The 17,207-nt window shown below is 42.9% G+C and overlaps 1 protein-coding gene across 3 annotated transcripts in view; it reads right to left on the bottom strand.

The window, feature by feature from the left end:
- apba2b (amyloid beta (A4) precursor protein-binding, family A, member 2b) overlaps positions 1-17,207 on the bottom strand; it is a 95,034-nt gene that overhangs the window by 58,337 nt on the left and 19,490 nt on the right. For 2 of the 3 annotated variants that reach the window (XM_030045319.1, XM_030045320.1), the window contains one exon: positions 11,336-11,381. The exons of the other annotated variant lie outside the window; for it this stretch is intronic. The gene's annotated coding sequence lies outside the window, so the exon portion shown is untranslated. The remainder of the gene's footprint in view (positions 1-11,335; positions 11,382-17,207) is intronic. 3 annotated transcript variants of the gene reach the window in all.

Here is a 17,207-nt window from a genome sequence, read left to right as displayed (position 1 = left end):
CCAGAGCCGTGCGACACACGTAGGCAGTGTGGCCACTGCAACCCGGTGTATGGGTCATCAGTTTACACCGGTTTTCCCTGGAGACTAAGGTCAAAGCCCGGGGAAGTCGCCCCCTGCAGCTAGCTGGCTGGTGGCAGTTCTGTGGACCGCTGCGCTCCGACATACAGAGCTAGCAAACAAATGGATAGTTTCTGATTCACTGAATACGTCATGTAGCACGTCTTCGATTTTAACTGACAGGAAACTACAGAGAAGCTGTAACGTTAGCTGTTACAAAAGTAAATGTAGTTGACAACACTCACCTTATTCATGCATATTCATGCCGAAAACATAAAACCTCTCTGTTCTTCGTCTTTTATCCCATCTGTGGCACGCATCTCCTTGGAAATCTAAAATGTGGCGTGAACAAGTGGGAGTGGGAGGCAGGTTATAGTTGTTTTGTTTTCTTTTGTTTTCTTCTTCTTCTTCCGGGAAGTATTTTTCTTCTTCTTCTGTTGAGTTTTATGGCGGAAGTACATACAGTACAGGCCAAAAGTTTGGACACACCTCATTCAATGTGTTTTCTTTATTTTCATGACTATTTACATTGTAGATTCTAACTGAAGGAATCAAAACACTCTTGGCATTCTCTCCGTGAGCTTCAAGAGGTAGTCACCTGACTTCTGCACAACACAACTGATGGTCCCAACCCCATTGATAAAGCAAGAAATTCCACTAATTAACCCTGATAAGGCACACCTGTGAAGTGAAAACCATTTCAGGTGACGACCTCTTGAAGCTCATCCAGAGAATGCCAAGAGTGTGCAAAGCAGTAATCAGAGCAAAGGGTGGCTATTTGAAGAAACTAGAATATAAAACTTGTTTTCAGTTATTTGACCTTTTTTTTGTTAAGTACATAACTCCACATGTGTTCATTCATAGTTTTGATGCCTTCAGTTAGAATCTACAATGTAAATAGTCATGAAAATAAAGAAAACGGATTGAATGAGAAGGTGTGTCCAAACTTTTGGCCTGTAGCCTACTGTATATAAATACATATTTTTGTAATTTTTTAAAATTATTATCATTAAAACACACAAAACATACAGAGACAATCGCCAGGGGGTGACATACTTTCAAGGACAAATTTTCAGAATATCATATTACATAAATATATTAAAAAGAACAAATAAATTAAAATTTTTAAAGGCTTTCATATTCGTGGAGTGGCTAATGGTCCTAATATATGCAAATGAGATGGTTTTGGTTAGTGTGACGACATTTGTGAATATGCCATTTAGCAATGAAATAAGACAACAGACAAGTCTCAGGTTATTGCACATTAGGGAGGAGAAACGACAAATAATTATAAATGAAAGAAAAAATGTATTAAATTAAAAATATATATATACAAATACAAGTCGCACAAGTGATTGTTCTCAACTAATTTATTGAGTAAACTTGTTTTTTTGTGTTAGCTAAGCATCTTGACCAAATGGTCGTTCATTCCACTTAAAAAATGGGTTAGAATTACAGTTCATAAGTTGGAGTTTTTATAGTGCTGTATAACTCACAAACAATAGTTGTCTGAACTAAACTATTCACATTGACAGTACTATTTTTGAGAAACATTGTGTAAATTTGTTTTTTCAAGTTAGCTCAGCAAATTGCCCAAGTGGTTGTTCACTTGACTTAAAAAAACAGGTTAGGATAACAAATCATAAGTTGGCGTTTTTACAGTGTGCAGTGGAGACACGCAACAACGGCCCCGGCCCCGTAAAATTACCCCGAAGTCCCTGCGGTGGAAACGAGTCTAATGCCACTGCAGCAATGCCTTGGTGCTCACTGATACGGTCATGTAGGAGCTACATGACTTTGGCCCAAAAACTGGCTACGGAGAGGAGCATCAGCATCAGTTATGCACAACATCAGAGTATGTGCAAGTGAATTTCACAATGGGAAATGTAGGAATATTGCTTATTTTAAAGAGTAAAGGTACTGATGAAAAGGCTACAGAGCTTCACCTATCGAGTCAGGAAAGAACTAATCCCCTGAGTTCATTTGGGTGCTTTTGTGAAACCGCATTCAATAGGCCAAAAGTCTTATCTATAATGAAATTAATTTGTGTTAATCCACAGCTGTCATGAAATGTGCCCCGTGTCCTTGTTAGGTGGCTCAGCAAGTTAGGTAACTATAATCATTGTTCGGTAGGCAAAATAACTGTTATTTTGTATGACCTTCATGGCAAGAAATATTGACATCCAACTCTCGCTAACATTTCCCTATCTGTGCAGCATTTATTTTATTATTTCTGCATACATGAACAAAATCCCAGGCAATGCAGTCCTCCTTTCTGAGCAAAGCATATAGGGAGGTAACTTAAGAATGTAAGAGTGGTGAGCAGATGCAGACAGAGTCTGCATCTGCTCACCACTCTCATCTGCTCACCAGTCTGATACCTTTTTCATGGAAGAAAGTTGGGAGCACCAGGGAGCAAAAACTACCAGGAAAACAGTTATGCAACATGTCATAAAATAAACAGTAAAATTGTGTGGTATTCTTTAAAAACTGCAGAACTAGTCCCCATTTCTGTTTGTGCACCACGCTAAAATAACTGACTGCTGTATCATACTTTTTATTCAAGACACCTCCCTACAGAGTTGTCTAAATATTTAATAATAATAATAATAATAATAATAAAAAATACAATTACAAATAAAATAAAAACAGTGTTTTTGCTGCCTGTATGCATGTGGAAATTACAACAAAGTTGGGCTATTTAAAAATTCATGTAAAGTTACACCAACTCAAAAAGGGGACTAATCAAGTAGTTTTGTGGAATGTAATCAAGGCTAAAGGGCAGACACTCCTCGCTGTTGGAAGATATAGGACAGAAATGATTTTGTCTGAAACTCTGTCTCAAGTGTGCTAAAATGAAAAAGTGTGACAAACTGTGAAACAAATAAATGGTAAGAAATATGCTAATTTACTTGATTTGAAGTTTACCTTTAACAAAAGAGGAAGATCTCACCTCCTTCCCTACTAAGCCTTTCACTTCTTTTATATTTAAATTCATTTTCCCAACATAAAAATGTTTGAGCTCGGAAAATCTGAGTCAGTATCATAATTCCTCTGCCCTAGATTCTAAATGCATACTTGTCAACCTTTTTCGCTCTCTTGCTGTTTTCCTGCAGCTTCATTTTTCCCACTTGTCTCCCATATTTTGACCACATTTCAGAATCTGCCCATTTGTTGTATTCGTAACACCACAAAACTCAGATCTATAAAAAAGATGCAGGACCAAAAATGCAGTCACCATGGTTACTTTAGTGTCTGCTCCTATTTCACCTCGGATTTCGATGATTGGATATATTATTTGATTAGACAAAATAAGTGATGTGTAAGGTCTTGGTGAACTACAGATAGAGGCGTTTGATTCCAACAGTTCTTGATATTAGTAGAAAACAACTTTATTTGTTTAGATCTGCAAGGAGAAGGTCATCAGTGGCCAGTGGCACATACCCTGCTTAGCACAGCACATCAGTCTTCTGGAGTTGCAGGCTATCTAGCTCTGCTGTCCTTCCTGCCAGAGCGGAGGAACCACCATGTGCAGGTGAGAACAGACAGCAGTGTGTTTAATCAGTTAGGGCGCCTCCCCTTACCTTTGCAGATTGGCTTGAACTGGTTTGATATGGGAATGGGTATAAGTTCATACGGGATCAGGCAGCTCTCCAGGGGGGGACCCCTCCCTGGACAATGAAGGCTACATCCACAGGTTGTAAGTGAGATCTGAGACGGCTTTGGTACAGCGATAGCTGTTGTGTTCACCTCCAGGGTGACAGCTAACTGTACCCTCTTTTTCTCCGTAGGGAGAGACGATTCTTCCTTGGGCACGAATGCAAAGGCACATCAGTAGCCACAAGGTCTCCTATATGCTGTTCCTCTCCTCATCCTCCTTCAAACTCCATATGTCGGAAGCAGGCAAGTCTCACTCTACTTTTAGTGGAATTCCGGCAGCCATAAAGGCAGCCTATGTCGGGCCTCGGAAACTGGCAGAGGGTTGTTACAACTGTATTGCACTATTTCTTAAAGGTGGTCATAAGGTTAGTCCACCCACCTCAGAATGGTCAAGCGGGGTTGAGTGGGCAGTCTCTGTTAAGGCCTATCAGGGCCTTAACAGTGTATATTCATCGGACATGTGCCCAAAGGACAACAGATCAGCGCTTTTTCTGTTGCAGACCTAACTGCCTTGGGCATCCAGTCTCCAACACCAAGGTCACACATTACATATGGAGCCTCACTTCCTCATGGGCTTTGTGGTGAGATGCCTCTCTATCTGAGATTTGTACGGCAGCCCTTTATCATGTTCTACTGCATGAATGTCGCAACTGGCACCCAATTCACACATTGCAACAGGACATGGCCTGGCATAGGCTGCAATGCCTCTGGGACCACAGGTCTTACAAGAGAGGGCCTTGGCTCAAAGTGATGTGTTTTTCTTTCAAAGATGGCTTTGCAACCTGGAAATAGGGCATCCCACCCATTTAAGGCTGGCCTTAGCATCTGGTGGGACCAGCTAAGCCTTGGTGGCATCTTACATATAGGCCATTGGTGTATACATAGCAGGGCCGGGTCTACGCAGGGGCAAGAGGGGGCCTGGCCCCCTCAAATAAATGTTGTGCCCCCTCAAACTAAGGGCCCACTCACATTGGCAAGTTTGAGCCCGTATCGTGCTAAAGCCAAAATCCCTCACTCTGCACTCACATTACCTTTTTCCCAAACGCGCCCAAGCACGATTGCCCCCGGTGTGCACGTCATCACGTTGAAATACGACAACAACAGGCATGGCCCGACGTCATTATAAATCAATGTAGTTAAAATACATCATGTCTTCCTTTTAACTAAAAAACGTTTTTGGTCGTTTTAATCAGACATGGGATGTTTATTTACCTTGACAGTTTCGGAGGTAACTTCCTCCTTCAGAAAGGTCCAACTGACAGCCGGAGCGGCACCTGGCAGATCCGGCAGACCGGGTGACCGGGTGGCCGCACACTGCGCGGTGCCGCGGCCAGTGCCGGCTGGTGCCGACGCGGTGCCGGCTAGCACCAGGTCTGCCGGATCTCCGCACACAGACTGCTGTACTTTCATTAGAAACCGACTTTTGTTTATACGCAGTTGCAGCAGCACAACGGACAATGACACAGACAACATGGTTGATTATTGATTGCGCAACGCGGCCATTCGCCGGTAATCGCGCTGCGCACATTAGACAGTTTTGCAGAGGCAGGAGGAAAGTTGCATGATTTACATCCGTGCACTGCGTGCGTGACCGTGCATGTGCTCATGTACGCGCCCGTACCGTGCAGAAGCACACCCCTTCCAACCGTGCCAGAGCGGGGGAAGTGTACTGTATTCAAGCACGATACGGAGCGATCACACTGGTCATAGAATCCGGATTTTAAGGGCAATCGTGCTTGGGCGCGGATCAAACTTGCCAGTGTGAGTGGCCTCTAAATCCCCCAAAATATATTCAGTTAGACATGGTAAAAGGTGCTGGAGCACAATGCCCCCTCAACATTTGTGGCTGCCCCCTCATACATGCCTGGCTAGACCCGGCCCTGATACATAGTGTATATTTGTGAACAGTTAGCCTTTATCTGAGCACATGGGTGAGCACCCAGGTGGTGGTGATGTCTCATTTGAAATAAGTATGGAATATGTAGGCTGGATAGACATGCTAGAAAACAGAGGGTTACATTCTAACCCAGGTTCATTGATCGGAGAGACTATCTCTTAAGCTAAAAGCCACTCTGGAACATGTTCCAGTCAAGGTTAACCGGAGAGGCCACATACGCTCGGTGCTTATACAACATTGTGTTGTTACTTGGTGTGTGGCCACAACAGGTCATATGTGTTAAAGAGTATCCATGTCAGCTGCCCCCGTGGGGATCAGTACCTGTACATAGGGAATATGCAGGGTGAAGAGTGAGTCTCTGCACTCAGAAACCGTGGGTTACAATGTAACCTTCCTATGTCCCCCTTGTTCCCCTTTCTGCATTTGGGTCCACTTGCCTGTTGTCGTGACATCATTAAAGACATAAGATAGACATGCAAACAAAGAGACCACAAAACAGTTAATCAGCGGCTGAATTGTTGTCCCTAGACTATCCAAGAGACATCCGGATAAAATACTGATACTTTGGTGACAAGTTTGTGCACACCTTGTTTTCTAAATCCCTGAAAGAGCTTCACTAATATCGAGCATACTGGCCAGAGGAGGTGAGTCATAAGTAAGATGGGACTTTCATGGAGCAAAGTAAACAGGAGTGGAAAAGCTGCAGGCTATAGTAAACGCATCACAGATATGTCAAATCACAGATAGAGAACATTAGGTGAGCCTGCACTAAGGGTGTTGCAGTGCCACACACACTAGGAACACTAGGGAAGACTTCAGGGAGTTTAGGCCAGTAGTTATAAAGCCTGGATGTGCCCATACAAACATAGCCTGTTGGCACCCCGTGGCAGTTGAAAGCCTCTCGGACCCAGCCATGAGGCTTTTATCTTTTTTTATTTTTTTCACCAAATGCATTATGCAGTATGCAGCATTACTCATTTTGCAAAATGTAACAAAAATTGCCGCCATCTCCAGTCACAGCTGGAGGACATGTTCTATTACCAGCTTTACCATCATCATGTATGACAATAAATTAATGGTTCATACTCTAATGCAACCACAACTAAAATTTCATATATATTTTTTCTCATCATTAGCTTTGTCATTCATAGCAAAGGAAATGCTGGGTGAAAATTTTAATGAATTGGTGATTGCCTATCTCCAGTGATGAATAATTTCCTGCAAAAAGTATCTGAAAATATACAAGGTATGTTGTGACATTTAATCGAGGCTTATGTTTTTACTGATAATGTTTATGTTTTGACTGCTATTGGTGAAAACAACCTGCTCACTCAGAAGTCTACCTTGTTTTTTTGTCTCTGAATTTTAGAAAAGGTCAAATCAAAGGAGGAATACAGCAATGCCAATGCAGCCGGCACTGCAGCATGAAGAGCATTAATAATACTATCTCTCAGGATCGAGCCAGGGATCATCAGAGGTAGTAACAGAGGACACAGCGGGGTCCGACAGGGCTCAGCAGGGCTGGCTGACCACACAGAGCCAACGGCAGCGCTGATCCCATGACGAAAGAGGTCTGGATTATTGCAGCTGTGAGTTGAATCCTCTTACGTCACAGCAGTCTGGATCTGGTCCTTGTACTCAGCTCCAAACCAGCACTAAAAACCCTTATATTCCTTGTTCCAAAGAGTAATGACTAGGCAGCAGGGTTAACCAGGGGATAAGCCATCCTTCATCCGGAAGACCAGGGTTCAAGCCCCGGTGACACCAACCATCCGATCTGCTTAAGTGTCATTGAGCATGCTCACTGAATCCCCTCCAACTTCAGGCTTGTTATTCTCCAGCTGATATTGGGCTCTGACCTTGGCAAGTGAACAGAATAGGAATCACAGTCCTCACATCATTATAATCCCTCATGGAGTCATCACTATATATCTGGTAGTAAACCAAACATGCATTGGTACAGCTATTTGTTTATGGTTAATTTCTGTGACGACTTTGATGGGAAACTTACTCATACACATCACCACATATGTTTAGCGCTGTTAACACATCGGATTTGTGCACTAGAAAACCTATCTAGTACACACTGGCATTAGCGCATTAGCAGCTGCTACGAGTCGACTTTTAACATTAACATCGGTTTATTTGCTAAATTAGCCTTCTGACTTGCTCCCCAGGCCCAAGGTCATATGTTGCCTTTTTTCCAAACTGAAAACAGCCTCATGTCCCCACAATCCTAACAAGACAAGAATAATAATGGCCATACCTCTGGTATATTAATAAAAATGCATAATCAAATGGTACATATTCAGGAAGTAATATCTGAATTGGTGTTTATGGACAAGGTGCTTCCAAAAAGTCTTATTCAAACAAACAAGCCACCAAAAAATACCAAAAACCAGTTGTTTGTTTGGGACAATTAAACTGACTTCTCATTCTTTACCCATTATTTGGCCAAAGCCCATTCTCTACAGTTCCTCTGTGATGGCACCAGATGTGGTTGCTAGGAGATTTGTGACGAAAACGCAAAGCCTCTATTCAACCCATCAAACTAATTTTAAATGAATGAGCAAAAATGCCTTTATGATAGTACTGCATTATGCCAGGCAAGTGTATCAATATTATGTCAAATTCTGCTTCAGTGAAATACTTTTGTTCCTATCAAAAACAAAAACTACCTAATTTAGTTAGACTGGTACTCAGAGCTTACAGCTGGCATAGCACTGCACACATCAATTGAACTGAAAAGACCTGTAGGGATCACTGAATAAGCAGGGTGACAAAAGACGATTTGCATGGTTTAAAATATTATATTTTACCTGTTTTTGTTCACACCTTACTCAGCGGACCTCATACATTTATGGTGACATCCTACATTTTGTGCCAGCGGGTAGACAAATTCGAATAAATAACAATGAGCGGGAGAATTTTTCATGCTATATCACACACACACAAATACACACACACACACGCACGCGCACACAGCAACACCAACACTCAAAATACTTTGCTCCTGCAAAACCAATATAATAAAGTTCAGGGCTCTTTGTGTGGTTCAGATTATTCAGTGCCATGAGAGGACAGGAAGGAGAAGGGAGCAGAAGAAAGGGGAAAATGACAGATGATTCTTCAAACATTTAACAGCATACATGATGACAGGGGCCATCTTCATAGCTTGGCATCAAATTCCACCCTGAATTAGAGGTTAGTTATCATTACATTCATGGTGTGGGCGCACGGAATCAGTCTACACATTAATGGAGCCGCTCTTGCTTTTGATGATTTATAACAAGCTATGAGACAGCCGGCTTCTTTGTCCTCCCCTTCATCTTCAAAGGTTTTAATCAGAATAAGTGAAGCATCACGGTGCTGGCTGACTCAAATTCCAAATGCAGCCATCCCAAAACTGGTTTACTATTGAAGCGCTATATATGAGCCCTAAAAGCCATGGAGTTCCCATAAATACTATCAGTGACATGCAGATGGACGGAGGCCTATTTAGGAGCTGATTATGGAGCTAGTCCAGAGTGAGCATGGTGTGAAGCTCACATCAGTAATCTGGTCCTGGAGTCACAGTTCTTAGTAGGACCACGGAGCAGGCCGTACTCTGAAACCCAGCACAGCCCTGCCCCATCTCATTCTAATCCCCTTAATGCACAATCAGTCATAGTGGGATGTAGTCGAAAGAAGCGGTAAACATGAGCAGACAAGTGGAAAAGGATGTCTTGCCAATGGAAAGAAGTTGCGACTTGCCAATATGAAGAAGTTGTGACTAGCCTCTTTGTTGTGTAGGCGATGCTTGGCTGTCTACAGAGCAATTATACAGAAGCAGAAATGGTGCTGGATCTACTGGGTGACTATTCCAGCATTAACATATCAATCTTGGAAGATGACTTTAATCAAGTGGCTATGACATTAAATACGAAGATACATAATAAGTGTCAGGATGATTGCACTCCAGTACACAGCTCTGTTGATCTCCCTCTCTCTCTCTTTCTGAGGATGGCACTGTGCCGGAGTGGACTGGATGAATATTCCAGCAGCAGATGAATAAGAGATGAGGGGAGGCTCACAACGTTTTGGATTGCTCAACCGTTGTTTCTGCCTCTCCCGCCCCTGTATGTCTTCAAACAAGATCTTCCAAGATGCCCTCATTCCTTATCCACATGCACCACTGTCTCCTTCCTCATCTTCTCCCTCCCCGCACTTCCTTCCTAACCTCTCCATCTCATCTCTCCTAATATATATTTTTTTTTACCTCTTATAAGTGACCTCTCCCTCCTGGCTACTTCCCTTGATTTGCATGGGGTACCTTCAGTTTTCAAGTCCCTCTGTCTCCACTGAAGTATTCATGTTGCTGGAATGTTCACATTTCAAGCTGAATTGACCAAACCTTTTTTTTTTTTTTTTTTTGCTGAGGAATATCAACACAAAAATGCAGTCTTTTCAAATCACTTTCTCATATAATCCTATATTGTACACTATGCAGGTGCACATCACTGTCAGCGTGTAATCATTCAGTGTCGGAAGTGGCAGGCCTAAACAAAAACTGGAGGGCAGCAACAATGAGGGGCTAAAGTGGAGAGATGGTGAGTTTGCAAATTGAACAAAAATACATAGTCATCAAAGTCAGTCTTCCATGTCAATCTAATTCATCTGACCTCCACAGCAAAAATCGGAGAAATGAATGCTTGTATCACTATTTTATTCACTGTTACAATATGAATTGACTGTGCATGTGGCAGGGCAGAGACCGGTTGACATTGTTGTCAGATATGGATCACATGATTGTGGACAGTCAAGGTAAAACGTTCCCACCTGAGTAAAATAAAAAAATCAATTATAATTTAGCATTAAGGTCTTTAATGTAAATATAGCCCATGTCTTAAATACACCTTTTTCACAGCAGGCTTTTTGACATGAAACATCGAGGTAAACACAAGGTGTTTCTAATGATATTAGTTAAGGTTCTGTTCCATTTAGGTCTAACAGAGCCAGGGTCCTGCTGTTGTTCAAGCTGGATCATTGAAAGACTCTGGTCCATTGAAAATGGAGCATAACTTTAATGTTATCAGCAACACCTCTGATTTCCCTGCTACTTCGTGTCAAAATGGCTGCTGTAAAAAGGTCTACTGACTTTTGCGCAGACACATCACCTTGTTAAATGAACCTCCTCTCTCGCTCATCATGAGAAATTTTCTTGACCACACCCTTGTTTTAACTCCTTTCTTCTATCATTTTGTACTTTGTTCCCCCTCTTCATCCCCTCCCCTCATTGTTGTCTTCTTTTTTCTTTTCTTTTTTGCATGCCAGAATGGCAAGAGTCACTAGACAACCAGGCTGGCTAAGGAGATCCCTGAGGCCCAGAGGCTGCTATGTCTGTTCAGTGTCCAAGAACATGACTCACTATATCAGCAAGCAGCAAAACACACTGCAGAGCATATGGAAGTAAGGACATTCTAGAAGTGCACAGGAAGCAAGAACAGTAGCAATATATACAGCTTTAAGGAAACTTTGAGCTTGAAATGTATTATGTATTCCGAATTCATAATCACCATGTCAGAATACTGTCCCTAATATGCAAATGACATCAGATGCAAAGGTTGCCATGTCCTAAGTGTGTCTGCAACAACTGGCCTTCTTAAGACACTAAAAAAAATAGTCCTCACACATTCCTCAGCATTACATATCATGACAACGTGCACAGTAAAGTTGACTTACCAATATCTGTAGGTAGGCAGAGCAGCTCTATGCTCCAGGTGTTGCCCTAAAACACAAATGGAGAGAACATTAACCTATGAACCCAGCTGGCAACACAGATGAAAAGACACAGTACAGCATGGAAATTTCAGCCTTGATCCCCTCTCACCCTTCCCTCTAACTTCCCCTTGCAACCTGTGTCTCATAATAACATATCCAAGCCTTTGTCTGCCTTTGCATTAAAAATAACAATTAAAACACCACCCACAGCCTCTTTCCTACATTTATCTCCTTTGTAAAATTGCTCATATGCAGATAAAATGATGTGGGTGTATATGATGTCTAAAATAACTAACATGTAAATGGAAAGCTTGAGCACAAACACATACTGTCAAATCTGACTGTGAGATGGGGAAGGTTAACCAACACTTCTGCAACTGTGCACAAACACTCATGCTCAGTCTGTGTTCCTTGTGGCTTACCGAAACAGTGATATTTGCTTCACAGAGAACACACTGACTGACCCTTTGCATTTGAAAAACAGCAAACAATGTGGTTTTGATAACAAATCAAATCTGATGAAGACCCCAAATACAAAACAGTGACCGGCTGAAACAGGGGAAGAGAGGGAAGGAGTGGGCGGAATAAGGAAATAGTAGGGAGAGGGGACACGGGCAATAGAGGAAGACAGAATGGCAGAATACTGAAGGGCAAGGTGTTCACCAAATGACACGTGCAACCAAGAAACACTAAGATGGTGTCAAGGTGGTGAGTGCTCAGAGCAGGAGAGGAAAACCTGCCGGTAACATCCTGGAGACAGGATGGCAGGGAAGCGTCAACAGCAAACCTACCGATGCAGCACCACAAGCTCAGCTGCCTTCTCCCTTACTCTGACAGCAGGGCTTCACTATCAGGCACTGAGCCAAGGCCACATGTCACATCTGATGCTCGCAACCTAAGTCCCCTTGTGACAGCCTCAAGGTTGCTGTCCCCACTGCGCAGTTGGGTCACATCACCCGAAAAACACACCAGCAGCTTACACACAGTTGGTGTGAGCATGACAGTTCTTTTACAACAGCCGGGAAGGGGGTGGGGGGTGATGGGAATAAAAATAGGCAAACTAGGAGGTGTGAGATAAGGTGAGGACAGCAAGAGTGACACATCAAGTGGCTATGTGGCAAATGACAGAACAGCTATTCTACCATTTTTCCAGTAGAGCAAGAATCATATGCCCCACTAATGAAAAAGGACACATAGCCATGCTAGAGACTTTTTAAAATAGGAGGAGACAGGGCACTCCATCCGAGAAAATTGTGATGCTAAACATTGTAGCACTATCAATGTAAGACATGGTATCTATCACACATTAAGATTTTGTTCATAACTTTGATATTTACAACAGAACGTACAAGCTGGGTATAACAGCTCAAGGACAGGCCCAGACAAGCCCAGGCAAGGACTGTTAGACACCACAGAATTAACACAGCTAAAAAATCAAATTTATGCAGTTTAAAAAAAAAAAAAAAAATTAAAAAAGCTATGCTTCGACTACATGCCTAGTGTGACTGTTCACAGCTAACATGTGAATGACAAGAGCTGCGACAAAGCAGAATGTCATAATCTTGCTATTTCCAGGAGCTGAAGATAGCACGTGTGTACAAGCCTCTGTGAGTAGAAACATAATTTTTCTGTGGCTCTAATGTCCTTCGGAACTGATTTATCACTCGCTGTTGTAGACAATGTCCCTAAATATGGAATGTAAATGATAATACATGCACCAGAATATTAGACATAAACAAATTTTCTTTCAAAGAGATATGGGTCTGGTTTTGTTGGATGTGATCCTACAGCCTGGTAGCGGTCTAATATAGTTGATCAGTATGGACCACCCCCCACAGTTCGACATGCATGTGAACTGTTGATTACTTTGCAAAATATAACTATCGTAGTGAAATACTGTTTTACTAGTTTTTTTTTTTTTTTTTTTTTAAAGTATAAATTCCCTAAATCTCAATGCACAGTTGCAGTAAAAAAGACAACATAAATGCATGTTATGTTTTCCCAGCCTCCACAGTGGCCAAGTTTACCCCAGAGAGCTGGGAAAGAGACTCCAGCCAAACCTCAGATTGTGTCCTATTTGTGGACCAGTGGCCCATCCCTTCACCTTTGCACTGATGCTGAGGGGATCATGGGAGTCAGCCAATCCAGTGTACATGTATTTTGTGGATCTGGAGAAGGCTTTCGATCATGTTCAGTGGGGTGTCCTGTGGGGGGTACTGCAGGAGTGCAGGGTGCCAGGTTCACTGCTGTGAGCCTGTATAACCTGTACATCCTTGTATAACCGCAGTGAGAGCCGTGCTTGCATTCTTGGCATGAAGTCAGCCTCGTTCCAAGTGGGTGCTGAACTCTGCCAAGGCTGTACCTCATTTCCAATTCTGTTTGTGATTTTCATCGACGGGATTTCAAGGCGCAGTCAGGGGGTGGAGGGTGTCCAGTATAGTGACCTCAGCAATGTGTCTCTGCTCTTTGCAAATGATGTGGTTCTGTTGGCCTCAACAAGCTATAGCCTCCAACACGCATTGGGGCTGTTTGTAAGTTCACTACCTCCAAGTCCAAGGTCATGGTTCTCTGTGGGAAAATGGTAGTTGTCGTCATTGTACCAGACTGTTGGGGTGAAGAGAGTTGAGCCTGAAGGAAAAGCTCTCAATTTACTGGTCGATCTTTGTTCCAATCCTCACCTATGGTCACAAGCTCTGAACAACTAAAAGAATGAGAACATGGATACAAGCAGCGGAAATTAGTTTCCTCTGCAGGGTGGCTGGGCTTACCCTTAGGCATTGTGTGAAGAGCTAAGACACCTGGGAGGAGTTGGAGTAAAGCCATTGCTCTTCCGCATTAAAAGGAGCCAGTTGAGGTGGTTTGGGCATCTAGTTAGGATGCCTCCCAGGGCCTCCCTGTGGAGGTGTTCCGGGCATGACCAACTCGGAGGAGACCCTGGGGCAGACCCAGGGCACGCTGGGGGATTATATATCCCAGGTGGCCTTGGAACGCCTTGGGATCCCAAGGAGGAGCTGGTGGATGTGGTCTGGGAAAGGAATATCTGGGCTGGTCTGCTCAGCGTGCCACCACAGTGACCCTGGACCCTCAATCCTAGATAAGTGGCACAAAATGGATAGATGGATGGATGTGATTTACTATGAAGTGCAAAATGAACATACCCATAGCATGGCATGCAAAGCTTCTTTCACCTGACAATTCAACAAATTGTCGATGATTAATAGAACTATGCTTTACAAAGAGCTGACTCTAAGCAAGAGCTTTGAACAACTGAAATACTCTTGGATCCTCAGTGGAGATTAATCCTCTGAACTCTGGCCACATGTTGGATGAGAGGCAGAAAAAGAGGAGAAAATGGTTGTTTGATCTGCTAGTGATCGGCATCCGCTGACACAGTCTCCCAGGGGAACAGAGAGCTTGATGAAGAGATGGAGAGGAGACGAGTGCCTGAGTTTGTTACAGAGAACACACCCCTTGTTAGGACCGAAAACAGCAACTTTAGCACCTCCTCTCCAAGAACTGAGAAAATACTTCTGCAACAATTTGCTGTCAAAAAAACAAACAATAATCAAGATTTTACTTTTCTTAACTTTGCCAGCACTTAGCTCTGGGGTCACATACACTATTATTATTATTGCGTTATAAATACATTTATTACATACACACATACAGACTGTGTTAGACAGAGTTACAATGACAGTGTCTCTCCCATTCAGTCACCGCTATATTTCTCCACAGCTCCCCTTTTCCTTCTTGCATACAGCCCTGAGGCTTATGTTGGTCCCACAGGCCCATCTAACACTGCAGCACACTGCAGCTACACAGTCTCAGAGACTAATGGTGCGTTCACATGGAATCTGGGAGACGGTAAACGGCAGTTGGCAATACTGCAAGGGAAAAACAACAAACGCATGATGGAGGCGGCAGGACGGCAAAAAACACTACGGGGCGATGGGTTGCTATGGTGACGTATTATTTGCAGAAAAGAATTATGCTCTACAAAATTGTTTTGTGTTTGTTTTATGTATTTCTATGAAATAATACTAGTAATTCATTCATTCATTCATTTTCCAAACCGCTTATCCTCGTAAGGGTCACAGGGAGTGCTGGAGGCTATCCCAGCACTCACTGGGCAGACAACAGGGGGAACACCCTGGACAGGTCACCAGTCCATCACAGACTGGTAATTCATATCGTTAAGTGTTCATACCTCCATAGGACGTCAGACGCTGGTCATATAATTTAGGTTTTCCACCTGGATCATCATCTTTTCATTGTCCAAATCGATCATATTTTCTGTTTTGCAAAGTGCTTCGGAACATCCAGCGTTAATTCTGTCGCAGTGGATGACAAAAAAGTTAAATAATTTTTACTTTGCCTGCCGTTTCTGTTGTCAGCATAATGTCCTGGCATCGTCTGATTTTGCCGTCCTGCTCTCATCCACAACAATAACATCTGGTTTGCTGTCTGCCGTTTACCGGATTCCATGTGAATGCAGCATAACCACTTGGCAGATCACACCCACAACAAACTCAAAGGACAAAACATTTAGAAAGATCAGCTACATGAGTTTCCTGCAATCTATAAATCTTCATCTAGGTATTGTGTATCCTCATGCCCAGTACTGCCCGGTATCCTTGTAGAAATTGAAGCAACTGTGGAAACAGGTACTGAATAATAATACAAGCAAGATCGAGCCCCACGAACTGCTCATTTTTGTTCATATTGTCTAGTGCTGCTGTCTTTGTGTTTGTTTTCCTGAATTCAAGGAGCACAGCTTTTTTTTGGGTGGGGGGGTCAGCCTTCCATTTTTCTTATCATGATCCAGATGAGTCGATAGACACCAGTTTCATTGCAGTGCATTCAGTGCAAAGAAAGCGACAGGCCACATACTAACATGTAACGCAGCACAATAGGATGTTTACAGGGGTGACTGGTGTAATTCCTGTGGGATGAGGAAAAGTACACCCTCCGGCGCGTCCTTTAACTGATACATCTTGCACATTTATGACGAGTAAAAATGAAAACATAAAAACAAGATCTTAGGTGTTATAACAGCAGATACATTCAGAGCTATCTTTTGATGACGTTGGAAGGTGTATTCGCTGGGCCAGTCGCTTCCACCGACATCCTAGTATTGTGCTTAAACATGTTAGCATGTATCTTTCGACTGAACACACTGGAGTAAGACTAGTGCTGGTAACGCCTCATCTGAATCACAGTAGGAAAAAGAGGAAATAGTGTGTTCCTTTTACGTCGTAGATTGTCTTTAACCAATGAAGTAATGACTACTTGTTTTGCTCTGGTTGGTACACATATGCACGGGCCAGCAGCCTCAGGCATACAAATTAGAGTCAAATCAAAGGGTCAGTGCTCGTAAGCTTTTACTCCCTCAAAAACGAACATTTACATCATGGTCATCTGATCAACTTTAAAGTAGATTTTCAAGGAAAGGAGTATTTCTTGGTTCTGGATCCAGGCAATAGGGCCTATGCTGGCACATAATGCAGAGAGCTCAGCTGAGGAGGATATAGCTGCTATCTGATCTGTTCTCTGCCAGCAAGTCTGTTGCTCCATTAGTACCTGTAGTGACTCTCTCACCGGGAGATAAGACACCAAGACTGCGAGCTACACTGGGAATAGCAGTCACACGCTGAAGAGGAAGAAATAAGTGTCAAGTGAACACCAAATACATTTCTAAAACTTCTGAGGAAAATGTGCCATCTAGAGCTGCCCCCTGATGATCAACATCTCTAATCATCTATCATAGACCCCCTGCAGCTGATTTAAGTCTGAGTTGGGCATTCATCGTTTCTTTCCTTTTTTTTTTCTTAAG

This window comes from Myripristis murdjan, chromosome 3 (genome assembly GCF_902150065.1).
Source record: "Myripristis murdjan chromosome 3, fMyrMur1.1, whole genome shotgun sequence".
NCBI lineage: Eukaryota > Metazoa > Chordata > Actinopteri > Holocentriformes > Holocentridae > Myripristis > Myripristis murdjan.
This window is presented reverse-complemented; position numbering and strand designations above follow the sequence as displayed.